This window comes from Beta vulgaris, chromosome 7 (assembly GCF_026745355.1).
Source record: "Beta vulgaris subsp. vulgaris cultivar EL10 chromosome 7, EL10.2, whole genome shotgun sequence".
Classification (NCBI taxonomy): domain Eukaryota; kingdom Viridiplantae; phylum Streptophyta; class Magnoliopsida; order Caryophyllales; family Amaranthaceae; genus Beta; species Beta vulgaris.
This window is the reverse complement of record NC_079208.1, coordinates 24,989,500-25,002,983: the sequence shown is the minus strand read 5'-3', so window position 1 is coordinate 25,002,983 and position 13,484 is coordinate 24,989,500. Positions and strand designations below refer to the sequence as shown.

Here is a 13,484-nt window from a genome sequence, read left to right as displayed (position 1 = left end):
TCTCCGAAAATATGAATTTCTGATTCTGTTTTATGAGGGGGAAGAAGCTGCTAAAGTAGTGACGAACAACATTTGTGGAGCAGGTTTGCTCATTATGTGTTAGAGCGGGTATTGCTCTGGAGCGGAAATTGCTCCGTTATGTGGGGTCATGACCTAAAAGTCTTGCAAGCAGTAGAAAATGGAAGAGGGAGATGTCCCTTGTAAAAAGCTTAGAGAATTCGCCTGTAAGGCAACTCTATTCGTGTTCTCTTCCCCTGTGTAGTATGATATTGAAACAAAAATACATTATGTATTTGAATATTCGAATGATTTCGTAGAAAGATATTTCAAACTTTAATTTCTGAAATGATGTTTTACTCACCCAAGCTATAGAGTTCATACGCCGATTTTGGAAATGATTACCAAGGAACTTGTTAGGACTTCCAAAAGTACGCTGATCAAAGTATACGTATTAATGGAAGGTGGTGTGTTCCAGATGATAAGGAGTTAAAAAGGAAACTCATGGTTGAAGCTCATAGTAGCGCATACTCAGTGCACCCTGGTCGAGATAAAATGATTCAAGATCTGAAGAAATTTTTCTGGTGGAAAGGGATGAAAAGAGACGTATCACTGTTTGTGGCGAGTTGTATGGTATGTCAGAAGGTAAAATTTTGACAGAAGAAGAATGCCTGGACTTTTACAACCGCTACCAGTACCACAATGGAAATAGGATTCAGTATCTATGGATTTTGTAACTGGATTTTACCAAAGACACGAAAAGGGTATGATTCTATTTGGGTAATAGTAGATAGATTGACGAAAATTGACGTTTCGTCGCTATTGGTATAACATGGAGTAAAAAGCAATTGGCAGATACATACGTCTGAAATATCATTAGACTTCATGGAGCACCTTCAACGATAATGTCGGATCGAGATCCTCGATTTCTGTCGCATTTCTGGGAAAAATTACAAGAAGCCTTTGGAACAACACTCAAATTAAGCACCGCGTTCCACCCTGCAACAGACGGACAAACGGAGCGCGTAATTCAAATTCTTGAAGATATGTTACAAGCGTGTGTCTTGGAGTTTCAAGGGTCATGGGAGGAACGATTGGCCTTGATGGAGTTTTCATATAATAATAGCTATCAGGCAAGTATTGGGATGGCCCCGTATGAAGCCTTGTATGGAAGAAAGTGCCAAATGCCCATTTGTTGGGATGATATTAGTTCCGGAGTTCCAGTGGGGCCAGAGTTAGTGCAAGAAACGATGGAGAATGTAAGAAAAATTCGGGAGAAAATGAAAGAGGCAAGCAAGATCGGCAAAAGAAGTATGCTGATTTGAGAAGAAGGAAGTTAGAATTTGAGGAAGGAGACCGGTATTCCTAAAGGTATCCCCAACCAAAGGAGTGAAGAGATTTGGAATGCGGGGGAAATTAAGTCCTAAATTTATAGGACCATATGAAATCCTCAGAAGGGTAGGAGAGGTGGCATATGAACTTGCCTTGCCAGTTGAACTTTCTAAGGTTCATAATGTGTTTCACGTGTCTCAATTGCGGAAATATGTGCATGATCCTTCTCATATATTGACTTATGAACCTCTTCGGATTGATGAGTCTTAAGTTATGAAGAAAGGCCTGTTTGAATTCTGGATAAACGAGAAAAAGTGTTCAGGAATCAAGTTATTCCATTAGTAAAGGTGTTATGGTCAGACAATAATACTGAAGAAATCACTTGGGAGAAAGAAGTCGACATGAAGGAGCGCTACCCACATTTATTTTAAGGTAAATATTAGTTTCGGGAAGAAACATCTTAAGGTGGGGAGAGTGAAATAGCCTTCCTGAATAAGTGGAATATTAGAATTAATAAACGTTCTTAAGGTTATTAAATACACAATATCAAGTAATAGGATTAAGATTTGTTTCACATTATTAGTTACAAGAATGCTTTGTTAAATAATTTATTTATAGAATTCACGAATAACGGGTTAGTAAGAAATGATTTTAAATAAAATAAAAGAGATGGATCCAAGAGGAGAAAAGGAATTGGGAATGAATATGGGCTTATTGGGAGTATATGTTTAAATTTTCAAGTGGATATATAAGCTTTAAGTGGGTAAACCAAGGTAAAACATTAAATGGGGACTGTTCAGAAATTTCTGAACACACCTTTATGGGAACCAGAGTTTTGGACCTTGTAAATTCCGTCAAAGTGTAAAAAAATTACGTGGGAGTGTCTTAAATAAATAGGGGAACTTAAGGTAGATATTTTATTCCATTTAGAGTGAAAACCAGAAAGACCCAGAAATTTCTTTCCTCTCCCTCTTACTCGCCTGTTCAGGTGTTTAGGAACCTGTTTTGGTTCTTCGTCTCCCTCTCTTAAATTGCTGCATAAAAACTCCTCAAAATTTACATGCAAGTTGATATCTAGCTATTTCAGTTGATAATAGGTATTTGGAAAAAAGTTTTCAAGCCAAAGGTCCAAGGAGATTAATCAAGGTCAAGGAAAGAAGAAGGTAGGTGAGGTAAGTAATGTATGGCTGAAAAATTGATTCTTTGGGTTGATTTTTGAGAGTAATCTTGTAAGATTATTGATGATATATCGTTTTGGATATAGGTACTAAGAAGTGTAGTAGAGAATCAAGATTTCAAGGAGGTTTAGGAGTGAAAAAACTAGCAAACAAGCAAGGTACACAAGCATTACACTAAAACACTAAATTTTGGTTAAAAATTTATGTAAATTGTTTGTGTGTGATTATTGCTACGAAATTGTTGTGTGCATGTGGTTTTATGGTGAATATATATTTGGATAATTGCTGTTTTTGGTGACTAATCAAATGCATCTGAAGTTTCCCACTAGTTTTATGTTTAGTTTGTCACAAAAACATGATTTTTGAACATTATAATTCATGAATATGTATCTAGTTGTTATGTATGAGGTTTCTAATTAAATTATACATAATATGGCAGTAGCTATGCTATAGTTAATTTTAGGAATTAGTGGATACAAGTACCTAAGAACTAAAATTAAGTTAAGTACCAAATTGTGACTATTGTTACTAGACTTTTAAGATTAAATTTTGTCTCAAGTGTTAAGAACTTTATTAAGAAGAATTTTTGAGTAATTTAACTTAAAGGGACAGTAGCTTAATATCATAGTATGAGAGTCAAAATTATTGAATTATGATGATTAAGCATTTTTAACGATTAAATTATATTTCTATCGAAAAAGAACAAAAATGGATTGTTTCGATTTCAAGGTCTATTGATTAATGTAACAATACTATCAAAGTAATATTTAGATACATAAGACCCTATTAATGATAGGCGCTTCTCGAGGAATAGTTTGAATAACAAACTTAAACTATACATTCCAAATTCATAATTTCATAAAAAACCTTGTATAGTTTACTTTACCTTAAGAAAAAGAACTCTTGATGATTAATACTCAACCTTCACTTAATTATTTTCTTTAAAAATCAATAGTTCACAACTAGGTATCCATAGTGATTTCGAAGAAAGAACTATTTTATTTTCCTTCTCTAGTATATAACGTTTCCTTAAAGCTTTAAATCAAATAAATTCATGCAATAAAGATTCTTTTATTCTCTTAGTGGGGACTTCACATGATGAGATTAGTTCTAAAAAAATAATTTTGGTTGAAGAATGATTTTCCTCAACACTCCAAATAAGTTTTGTTTCGTATATTTATCTTGTAAGAATGATGATTTTTAACTTGTGAATATATGAAACGATTGGGGAAAGAAGCTGCTTAGCAGTGATGTTTGTTTATGTGAATGATAAGGAATATGATAAGGAATATGAATGTGTATTGGGACATGTCCTGAAAGTCTTGCAAGCAGAAATGATAAGAGAAGGGAGACGTCTCTCATCAGCTAGACACAGTTATATCTCTCTAATCAGGTTCTTTTTCCCTAATCGAAAGTATGCGGGTCTAAAGGGGATCATATATCTATTTATATCTATTCCAAACTGTTTGTATAATTGTGTAAGACAATGTAAATAAGATTTGAAATTGTTGGTAAGATCTTCGGAATGGTAATAAGGAACATTTTTCTTTATTTAGAAAGACACGTTTATTATGTTCCTATTTCTTTTGTGATAAGTGGAGCTTGTGTACCAGCCTTGCTGATTGAGTATATTGTGGAATGTTTTGTTATGGTTGGGGACAGGATCCCCTAATTTGCAGGAATAGGAAGAAAAGGTGGGAAGGATTACTTACTTAGGTATGCATGTGATTCAAGTAGTTAAAAATGGAGCATGGAAGCTGGACTTTTGAGTTATTTTGTTATTTATAAATAGTTTGCTTATTTTTGGGTTATGTAATTTCTTAAATTGGATTTAGTTATCTCTTAGATTAGGATGTAATAGTTGGTAGTTATTTTCATTTGCTAATTATCAAGTAGGTTAATTATGATATCATTGGGCTACCCCCCTTGTTATTAGGAGGTAGTTTCAGTAACACCACTCTGGTTAGATGTTTAAGTCATGATCGACTAAGGGTTTATGAGCGGAATCATGAATGGGTTAAGCAACTAAACGAGTGGGCTATTACAGATCTTTCTCTTATACCCACTCAAATCTAAAACCTAATGGACTTTCCACTTTTGCAGATTCCACAACACTCAACCTTCAATTTCTACAATTTCAAATTCCTCAATTTTCTACTAACTAATAACCCAATCAATTTCAAACATTCTCAATATCTTTCTTAACCTCATATTTCATGATATGAAGATCACGACAGCTCTAAAACGACCATGCTCTGATACCATCTGTAACAGCCCGCACTTCCGAGCTGCTAGCTAATCACACTTAACATTGATAAATCTCAATTAACACTTAATAACCTCGAAATTTACATTCACTCGCAGCGGAAAACATAATCTATAAAACGATCATGGACCTGTGGGTCAGGGGCCACAACAAATCATCCTCAATAACCAAATAACAGATTACATAATATCTTACTCGATTTCCAAAGCAATATAGTATTATATTCACAAATAAGGATATATATATTCCTAAATACAACCTCTGAACCATTAAATCTAATTATAACCTTGATACCCAAATTCTTCCTTTTATCCATTCCGAGCTTTCCACACATGAACCTGCAAGATCACTAACAATGAACTCTGCCCCCACCAGGACAGGTTCCAAGAACAAAATCAGCGAAACTGAGTACACACTGTCCAACCATAAAATCTTTTCAGTGGCTTTAAATGTATTTACAAATTTAAGTTTATCTTATGAGACAACTGAAATCAAGATACATCGAAATCATAAATAAAGTATTATATAACAAATATTTGAACATAATTTATAATGTTACCTCTATAGAACTAATACGATCTTCCGAAGTCAACTCTAACATACTTGACGTCAGTAAATATCTCCCACTTCTGTGGTTCCTACACAAAAACATTTAATCCATACGTATATCGCAGTTAACTCCTTCGTAAATTCCTAACAAGTTTCTTGGTAAATCATTTCCATAATCGGCGCATGAATTCCATAACTTGGGTGAGTAAAACATCATTTCAGAAATTAAAGTTTGAAATAACTTTCCACGAAACCACTCGAATACTTAAATACATATTCTATTTTCTTTCAGAAATCATATTATATTGGGGAAGAGAACACGAATAGAGTTGCCTTCCAGGCGAATTCTCTAAGCTTTTTACAAGGGACGTCTCCCTCTTCCATTTTGTACTGCTTGCAAGACTTTTAGGTCATGACCCCACATAACAGAGCAATACCCGCTCCAGAGCAATACCCGCTCTAACACATAATGAGCAATACTTGCTCTACGAATGTTGTTCGTGCTTTAGCAGCTTCTTCCCCTCATAAAAACAGAATCAGAATATATAATTTCATATTTTCGAAAATTCAGATTCATAAATCTCAAATTCTCATAACAGAATCACTTTCGGGTATTAATTATACCCAAATTAAATTGCTTGCATAATATAATCGAGTTTCCAGTAACTTGGTATAAATCATCCTTTTATAAAAATTCTTTGGCTAAATCCCTTTCAAATATGGACTTTAAAGAAACTATGCTTAAATTCCACAAAGGATTCTCCAAAACAAAACATTAAGTACCAAAATATCATAACTCCAAATTAGAGTTTTATAAACATTATATCTAAGACACAAATGTTCTTTTTGCAGAATAACCTTTCCATTTAATCCTATTTAGCAATTCATCAAACTCACAACCATCTCCAACATATATTTCCTATCTTACAAAACCCATTTACAAGGAGTCGGAATCTCCAAAGACTACCTCTTAATAATGTGATATATCTTTTAGTCTGAAGTTCTCTTCTTCCCCAAAACACATTCAGAAAGCTTACTTATAACTTTATAGATGCATATTAAATCTAATATCCCAAATGATTTATTGCTAGCTCCCATAATATCATAAATTCCCAGCCTATAACCAAAGTTTCTTCAAGAGGATATCTAAAGGTGCTTCTAAATAATGTACTTTAATTATAATCTGAACTTCTTCCCCTCGCAACACATAACACGATATTTAGTTTACGAACTTAGAAACTCTTATTCCCCGAAGCTGAAGGACAAAATCCTCAAATTTATATCGGGAAAACTCCTTCCTTTTGAAGACTCATCTTATTGTCATAATGAATCGCATCACAAGCATCTATCTATAATTTATGGCAACTTACTTACTCCCTAGAATGTATTTCATAAACTCAACTTGAAAGGGCTATATATATATATATTGATAAATATGTCTGAACACTCCCACTTATAAACTCATTTATATAGAACCATAGTTTGTAACATGGTTCATCAAACAAATTTATACTATTGAGTTCAAAAACAACATAACTTATAGCTAAAAGAACTTAATATGCGATTTAGTTATGTCTTTGTCTTAAAACTCATAAACATGTATTTCACAAACCATATAGTACACGAATCACATTTTTAATACAACATAAATTTAACTTATGAAAACATATCAAGATCAACTTATATAATGATCGATCGAAATATCAATAATATATTTGGAATGTAGAAGGACATGTGTGTACCTTGCTCAAACTCCAATTATCGCTTTATTCCATGATCCAAATCTAATAGCCCTTGATTCAACAATGATTTATATATACCTCAAAGAACAATAACAAGTATTAACATTCATTTTCAATATTCCTCTAACATAAGGACTAATCTAAATGAACCTTCTCAACATTATTTAATTAACCAAAGTCCCACCAATATGATCATCTAACTAATTTTAACTTACTAGCATAAAATCAAGGTCATATCCATCTAACTTCCTCAACCACTACCGTAAGACCCCTTATACTAGTATTCTTTACAACAATTTGATTATAACTCTCCACAACCAACTACATTTCACAACCAATTCCGCTAGTACCTCAAAAGGTTTGGCATACGGTCCACGTGCAAAAGGATGAGTGCGGTTTTACTCTGGTCAATATGAGTCGTCTGCGTGACACTGAAGAACCTTTTATCCTCGCATCGCAAGCAAAACAAGTGTTCTATGTATCTGATCCTGTAGACACTCAGTGGTGCATTGTTGTTAATGGTAAAGGCGAATTTTAGGAGTGGGTGATGTTGACGACGAAGAAGAATATGATAAGTTTGATGACATCCCCCCTTTCTCAATCCTAAATGATGATATGATGAATGTGATAGATACTAAAAATAGTTACATGCGAATGGATCACCAAGAAGGTATAACAGTCATTGAGCAACCTATTGACCAAAATTAAAGGTAAAAAATGTTCTATATGAGTAATTTGGCTTGTTTTGAATTTTGTTACAATGATGTGATGATATATATTGTTTTAAATTTCGTTAACACTATATATTGTTTCTATCTATATGCTACATATATGGCTAGTGACGATTCGAGCGAGCATTCATCGGATTCTGATGCCCCTTTTCACCCAGAAAAGGAGCCTGACCAGGGAGAGGCCAGTGATCGTGAGGCAGATGCGTTAGATGCGTGGATGGAGAGATTTGAGCTAGAGGCTGATAGGAATGCCTTACTTGGCATTGAGGTGACAGGTGATGGGCAGCCACCCCGTCAGGTTCGCGTTTATTTCAATTTTTTAAACATTCATTATGTAATTTACTTGTTCGTTCTCTAATTTAATTTTCTTATTTTGATTCTTAGGTTCAGGTCAGACCACTACATATTATGGTGCACAGGGGAGCGGGAAGAAGTCAAGTGGGAATCCAAAGGCAACACGAAAGAGTAAACGAGGTCCCACGATGAATCTCCACAACACAGGAGATATGGTCTTAGAGTTCGATGATTTGGGAAGAGCAACAGGTAAATAGATGTATTTTATCATACTTAGCTTATTACAATTTCATATTTGGATTTTTAATTGTTTCTTTAGTAGGTCCATGGCGAGCCAAGTATGGTGTTCGGATCAGTCTCTCTATACGGAAGCTGAACATCAACTGGTCATGGAGACACATTTCTCCTACCTTGTTGGATGTGATGTGGACAGACACTATGGTAAACAACTCAAACATATTATATATACTTAGTTTAATGTATTTATAGGTAGATTTGATTCCAAATACAACATATAGACTAGTTGGAACCAAAATTAGCCCTTTTAGGTCATTTCGGGCCTTTTTCTTCCCAAATGAATGAAAATGATTTGTTTCATGCTAGTTTAAGTTGTAAACACCTCTAACATATCATATATACTTAGTTTGATGTATTTATAGGTAGATTTGATTGCAAATACAACATATAGACTAGTTGGAACCAAAATTAGCCCTTTTAGGCCATTTTCGGCCTTTTCTTCCCAAATGAATGAAATGACTTGTTTCATGCTAGTTTAAGTTATAAACAACTCTAACATATCATATATACTTAGTTTGATGTATTTATAGGTAGATTTGATTGCAAATACAACATATAGACTAGTTGGAACCAAAATTAGCCATTTTAGCCTATTTTGAAAAACAGAACATGTTTCACCTTCCCGACGAGGTTCGATACAAGAAGCTCTACTTGTCTGCTCTGAACGTTAGATAGAGGGATTTTAAGAGCAAATTGGTATCTGGCTGGATAACAATGACGAGAGTTAGATCAAAGAAAGAGAAGTTAGGTGATAGTCCGCCTGACGTATACAAGCACATCAAGAAGGAGGATTGGGCCACTTTCAAAAGAAAAGATGATGTCAGATCATGCTATAGTAAGTTTGTATTCTTATTATTAACTTGGTTTTATTGATTTAAATAATATTATACTAACTTAATGTGTAATTTTTATTTTTTGCAGAAAAAGCGAGAAAAGGCGCTTGAGAGCGCAAAGAAGAACACACATCATCACCACTTAGGTCAGAGGAGTTATGGAGAGTGGTAAGAGAGTTGTGGAGGCAGAAGAAATTCGGTCCACCTAGTTTTGATTCTGGATCGTCTTCTAGTACACCATCCTCCTCGGTGTCCTCCAGTTTTAACCGGGGTGATGATTGGTGGTGCGCGATGCATAAGAAAGATCCTGTTACTAAACAGAGATTCATTCCAGATGAGGAAACAAAGAAAGCAGCTGACCAATACGTATGTATATCATTATAATTAACTTTTAGTTTGACATGAATATTTTTTCATTTATTAACTACATTATTAATGTTAACCTTGCTTTTTTGGGCAGTTGGAGTACAAGAGAAGCAAGCCAAGGGTGAGTTCATTCCGGTTCAACAGCCTTTTTATGGCTCTTGGAGAGAAGCCAGATCATCCGGGTCGCTGTTACGGTTTTGGGGGTGTTAATGTTGGCTATACCAAGGCTTTTGGACACGTACCGTCGTACGCACTATAGGAGATCGATGAAGGAACAAGAGAGGCACTCATACAGAAAATGAGTGAAAGATGGAGGGAGGACATTGCCACATATATGCAGAATGTGATGATTTCACCTTCACATCCATCTACCGGGCCATATTCTTCACCATCTGGTGTGCCATCTCCTTCTCATGTACAACCACCTACTCAGTCACCTAGGCCGTATCATTTTTTCCCTTCACCATTTGCTATGCCATCTCCTCCTACACAGCCGACTCAGCCTCCTATTCCAACATCTGCTTCACCATTTCCTGGGCCATATTATGGGCCATCGCCTGGGCCATACCCTGGGCCACCTCTTGGGCCATCTCCTAGGCCACCTCTTGGGCCATCTCCTGGGCCATATCTTGGGCCATATCCTGGGCCATCTCCTGGGCCACCTCTTAGGCCACCTCTTGGGCCACCTCCTGGGCCATCTCCTGGGCCATCTCCTGGGCCACCTCTTGGGCCACCTCCTGGGCCATCTCCTGGGCCATTTCCTGAGGTAGCTGCTTCACAGCCCACTCATCTACGTACTCCATTATCTGGATCAGACACTCATTCTCCTCAGCTGAAGGTACATATAATTATTATATATACATGTGCTTTATACAAAATATTATCTTATATACATGGCGCCCTATACAAATAATTATCATATTTACATGTGTGTTTTATTCAAATAATATCAATATTACATGTTACTGTTAGGATGAGGTTCCATGTCGATTGTATTTGGTAGATCCAAACTAGTGGAGAGACTTGGCTAGTGGCAGATGCATATTCTTATGCTTTTGATGAGACCACTATAGTTCATGGGTCTAGAATGATGAATGATCACCTGAAAGTGAAAATTCATCGAATTATAGAGAAATATGGTCATATGCCACTACCTGTTCCCGTCCCTGCATATGAGATCGACACTACAGCTACTGCTTTGGGTACTTGGGTGCAATGGCCAAAAAATTTAGCACAAATGTTAAGTGATGAGGTAATTGTTCATATAGGCCTCCATTTTTGTAATATAATAGCTTTTCCAATTTAAAAATTTCATAATCTTATGCCGTTTTGAAAAATAATTATTAGGTTACACCGACACCTAAAAAACAAAAAGGGATTTCGGGAGGCTGTTAGATCTTCTAGCCAGTTGCATTCATCAGCCGGTTCGGCTTCTCAGTTTAGTCCAGTTATCGACGATCGATCGTTCTTGGACTCCCTTACTGAGGACTGCAGGGAGTTAGCAGATACGCTTGCCCTTGTCGTCGCAGACGATGGTGCTGTTGGTGTTACCTTGCCGAGATCCTTGTTCCATTATTTAACAGATGATGGCACCGCTTTTCTGACCAAGGAGGAATATTGGTCAGTTTTTGAGAGGAGAAATGATTAATATTTCTATTATCCAAGTGTACATGAGGTAACAATAATCAAAGTTATGTTTTTTTTAACATTTTAAATATATGTAGTTGTATTTTTCACATATAGTTTACTTTTTGCCAATTTTTAGGGCTACGCACTCGGACTTGGCTGGATTTGGGGATTCTAGTTGGACGTGTTTGTTGGATGTGTTCGCAAAGCACCGTTATGGAGTCGCATTCATCATCGGAGGAGTAACAAAGTACATATGCATGCTATGGTTGGATGCGTCGATGTAGATGCTAGTATATGTTCGCGCCAATCTTTCAAGAGTAATATTCTTTCTTAATATCTACAAATATTTATTGTTGCATGATATGTGATTTTTCAAGTAATTATTGTTGTTTAATCTTTCAATAGCCAACATTGGATGCTACTTGTCATATGTCCCTTGCCTGGGATAGTTTATATCTTCGATTCTGCCAGCTATCACAAACAGCGAAAGTTAAAGCTTAAATTGCCTATGATAGCGTAAGTTGATATATGTTTTGATATACTTTATATGAATTGAGATGGTAACATTCCACAATTAAGGACTAAATCAAACAATGTTGTGTTATCTAGTGCTTTTAGGAGGTTTCAGATGAGCGGCCACAAAGTTCGTCGAGAGAAGCTTTTGTGGAAATATGTTGAGGTATGTATTGATCGAATTGCTTGATTCAATTTAAAGCTTACTTTATTCTCATTATGCAGTAATTTTTCTCATTTTCTTATAACTTTTGATAAAGTGCCCGCAACAACAAGGAGGCACGGAGTGCGGTTATTTTGTGATGCGGTACATTTTTGACGTACTCGCTTCATATTTTGGTTCGTTGGATATGGAAAAAATAAGTTTATATAATTATTCATTTCATATTTAATATATTTTAACTATTTGATGCTAACTTTGGTAAATTATTTTCAGGTTGCTCAAACCTTCACCAAAGACCCTTATACCGAGGATCAAATCAATGAGGTGAAGAATAAGTGGGCAAGATACTTTGTTGATCAGTGCATTGCATAGGTTAGTTAGTTTATGTTAATATTCTTTTTCTTGTTCTAACTTTAGACGAACATATACATTATTGCAACTTGTACAACCAACTTTGTAGTGATGGATTATCATGATATATATAAATATTTTTGTTGGATTATTATGGAATTGCATTTATGTTGGTTGGGTTAAATATGATGTTGGTTTGTTGGCTTGAATATTGGATGATGTATGTTGGAGATCATGGTGGTTATTTGATGGATTTTTGATTTGCTTGGATGGTGGATTCGGAGATGTTATTGGTTGTTGCACAGGTTAATTAAGTCCCATTATGGGTTTATCCAATTTACAAACGGAGCTCTGCCGAAATTTATGCAGAAAATTTATTAGCATATTGCTGCATAGCTTCATCAAGGTTGCATATATAGCTTCCTCTTCACTAATATAAAACAAAAATTTTTTTTTTTTTTAAAAAGGTGATATTGCTGCGGTTTCTGGCCCAGAACCGCAGCAATATTACTTTTTTTATTATAAAAAAGTCATATTGCTGCGCTTCTAGGCCAGGAACCGCAGCAATATTACCTTTTTGGGCCACCTTATTTTACCATAATTCCTTATATTGCTGCGGTTTGGTCATTAAAACCGCAGCAATATTATTAATACCTATTGCTGCGCCCTTAATTGTTGCGCGTCCTATTCCGCAGCAATAGGGCACTTTTTAACCGCAGCAAGTAGGGTTTTTTCTGTTGACCCTTGAGTTTTGAAGATGACCTAACCACAAAAGACATAGTAGATTTTATTTATGTTATTGCAAGGTAATTCATGCTCGAGCTAAGAGAATACTTGATTGAAGATTAAAGCGGAGAATTAATCAAGATCGAAGTAAAGATGTTCGAGAAATGAAGAATCAAGCATGGAATGAAGATTAGAATACATTAGGGTATTTATTAATCTTCTTGTTAAGGTTGAGTAATAGCTTTATTAAGTTCGTGGTGAATTCTCAAAGGAACTTGGTTCTGTTCCCATGAAAGGAACAGACCTGGCACTATAGGAACAAGGCTTAGGAACAAGACTTAATAATTAGGGAACAAGACTTTAAAACTAATTTAGGAACTTCTAAGTACTAATATTGTGCGCCTAAGGTATTTGTTGCCCAATATAGTTGTTAGAGTTTTTAGGGATAATTTGACTAAGATCCATAATTTTAGGAAGTTAGTTTAAGTTTGTTAGGAAAAGATTTTAAATAGATTTT

The 13,484-nt window shown here is 35.4% G+C and overlaps 1 long non-coding RNA gene across 1 annotated transcript; it reads right to left on the bottom strand.

The window, feature by feature from the left end:
* Positions 1-4,972: 4,972 nt before the first annotated feature.
* LOC104899043 (uncharacterized) lies at positions 4,973-7,420 on the bottom strand. Its single transcript, XR_007276324.2, has 2 exons — positions 7,065-7,420; positions 4,973-5,135 (listed from the first exon to the last, which is right to left on the bottom strand). It is a non-coding gene; the product is annotated as an uncharacterized LOC104899043 (long non-coding RNA).
* Between the last annotated feature and the right edge of the window lie 6,064 nt (positions 7,421-13,484).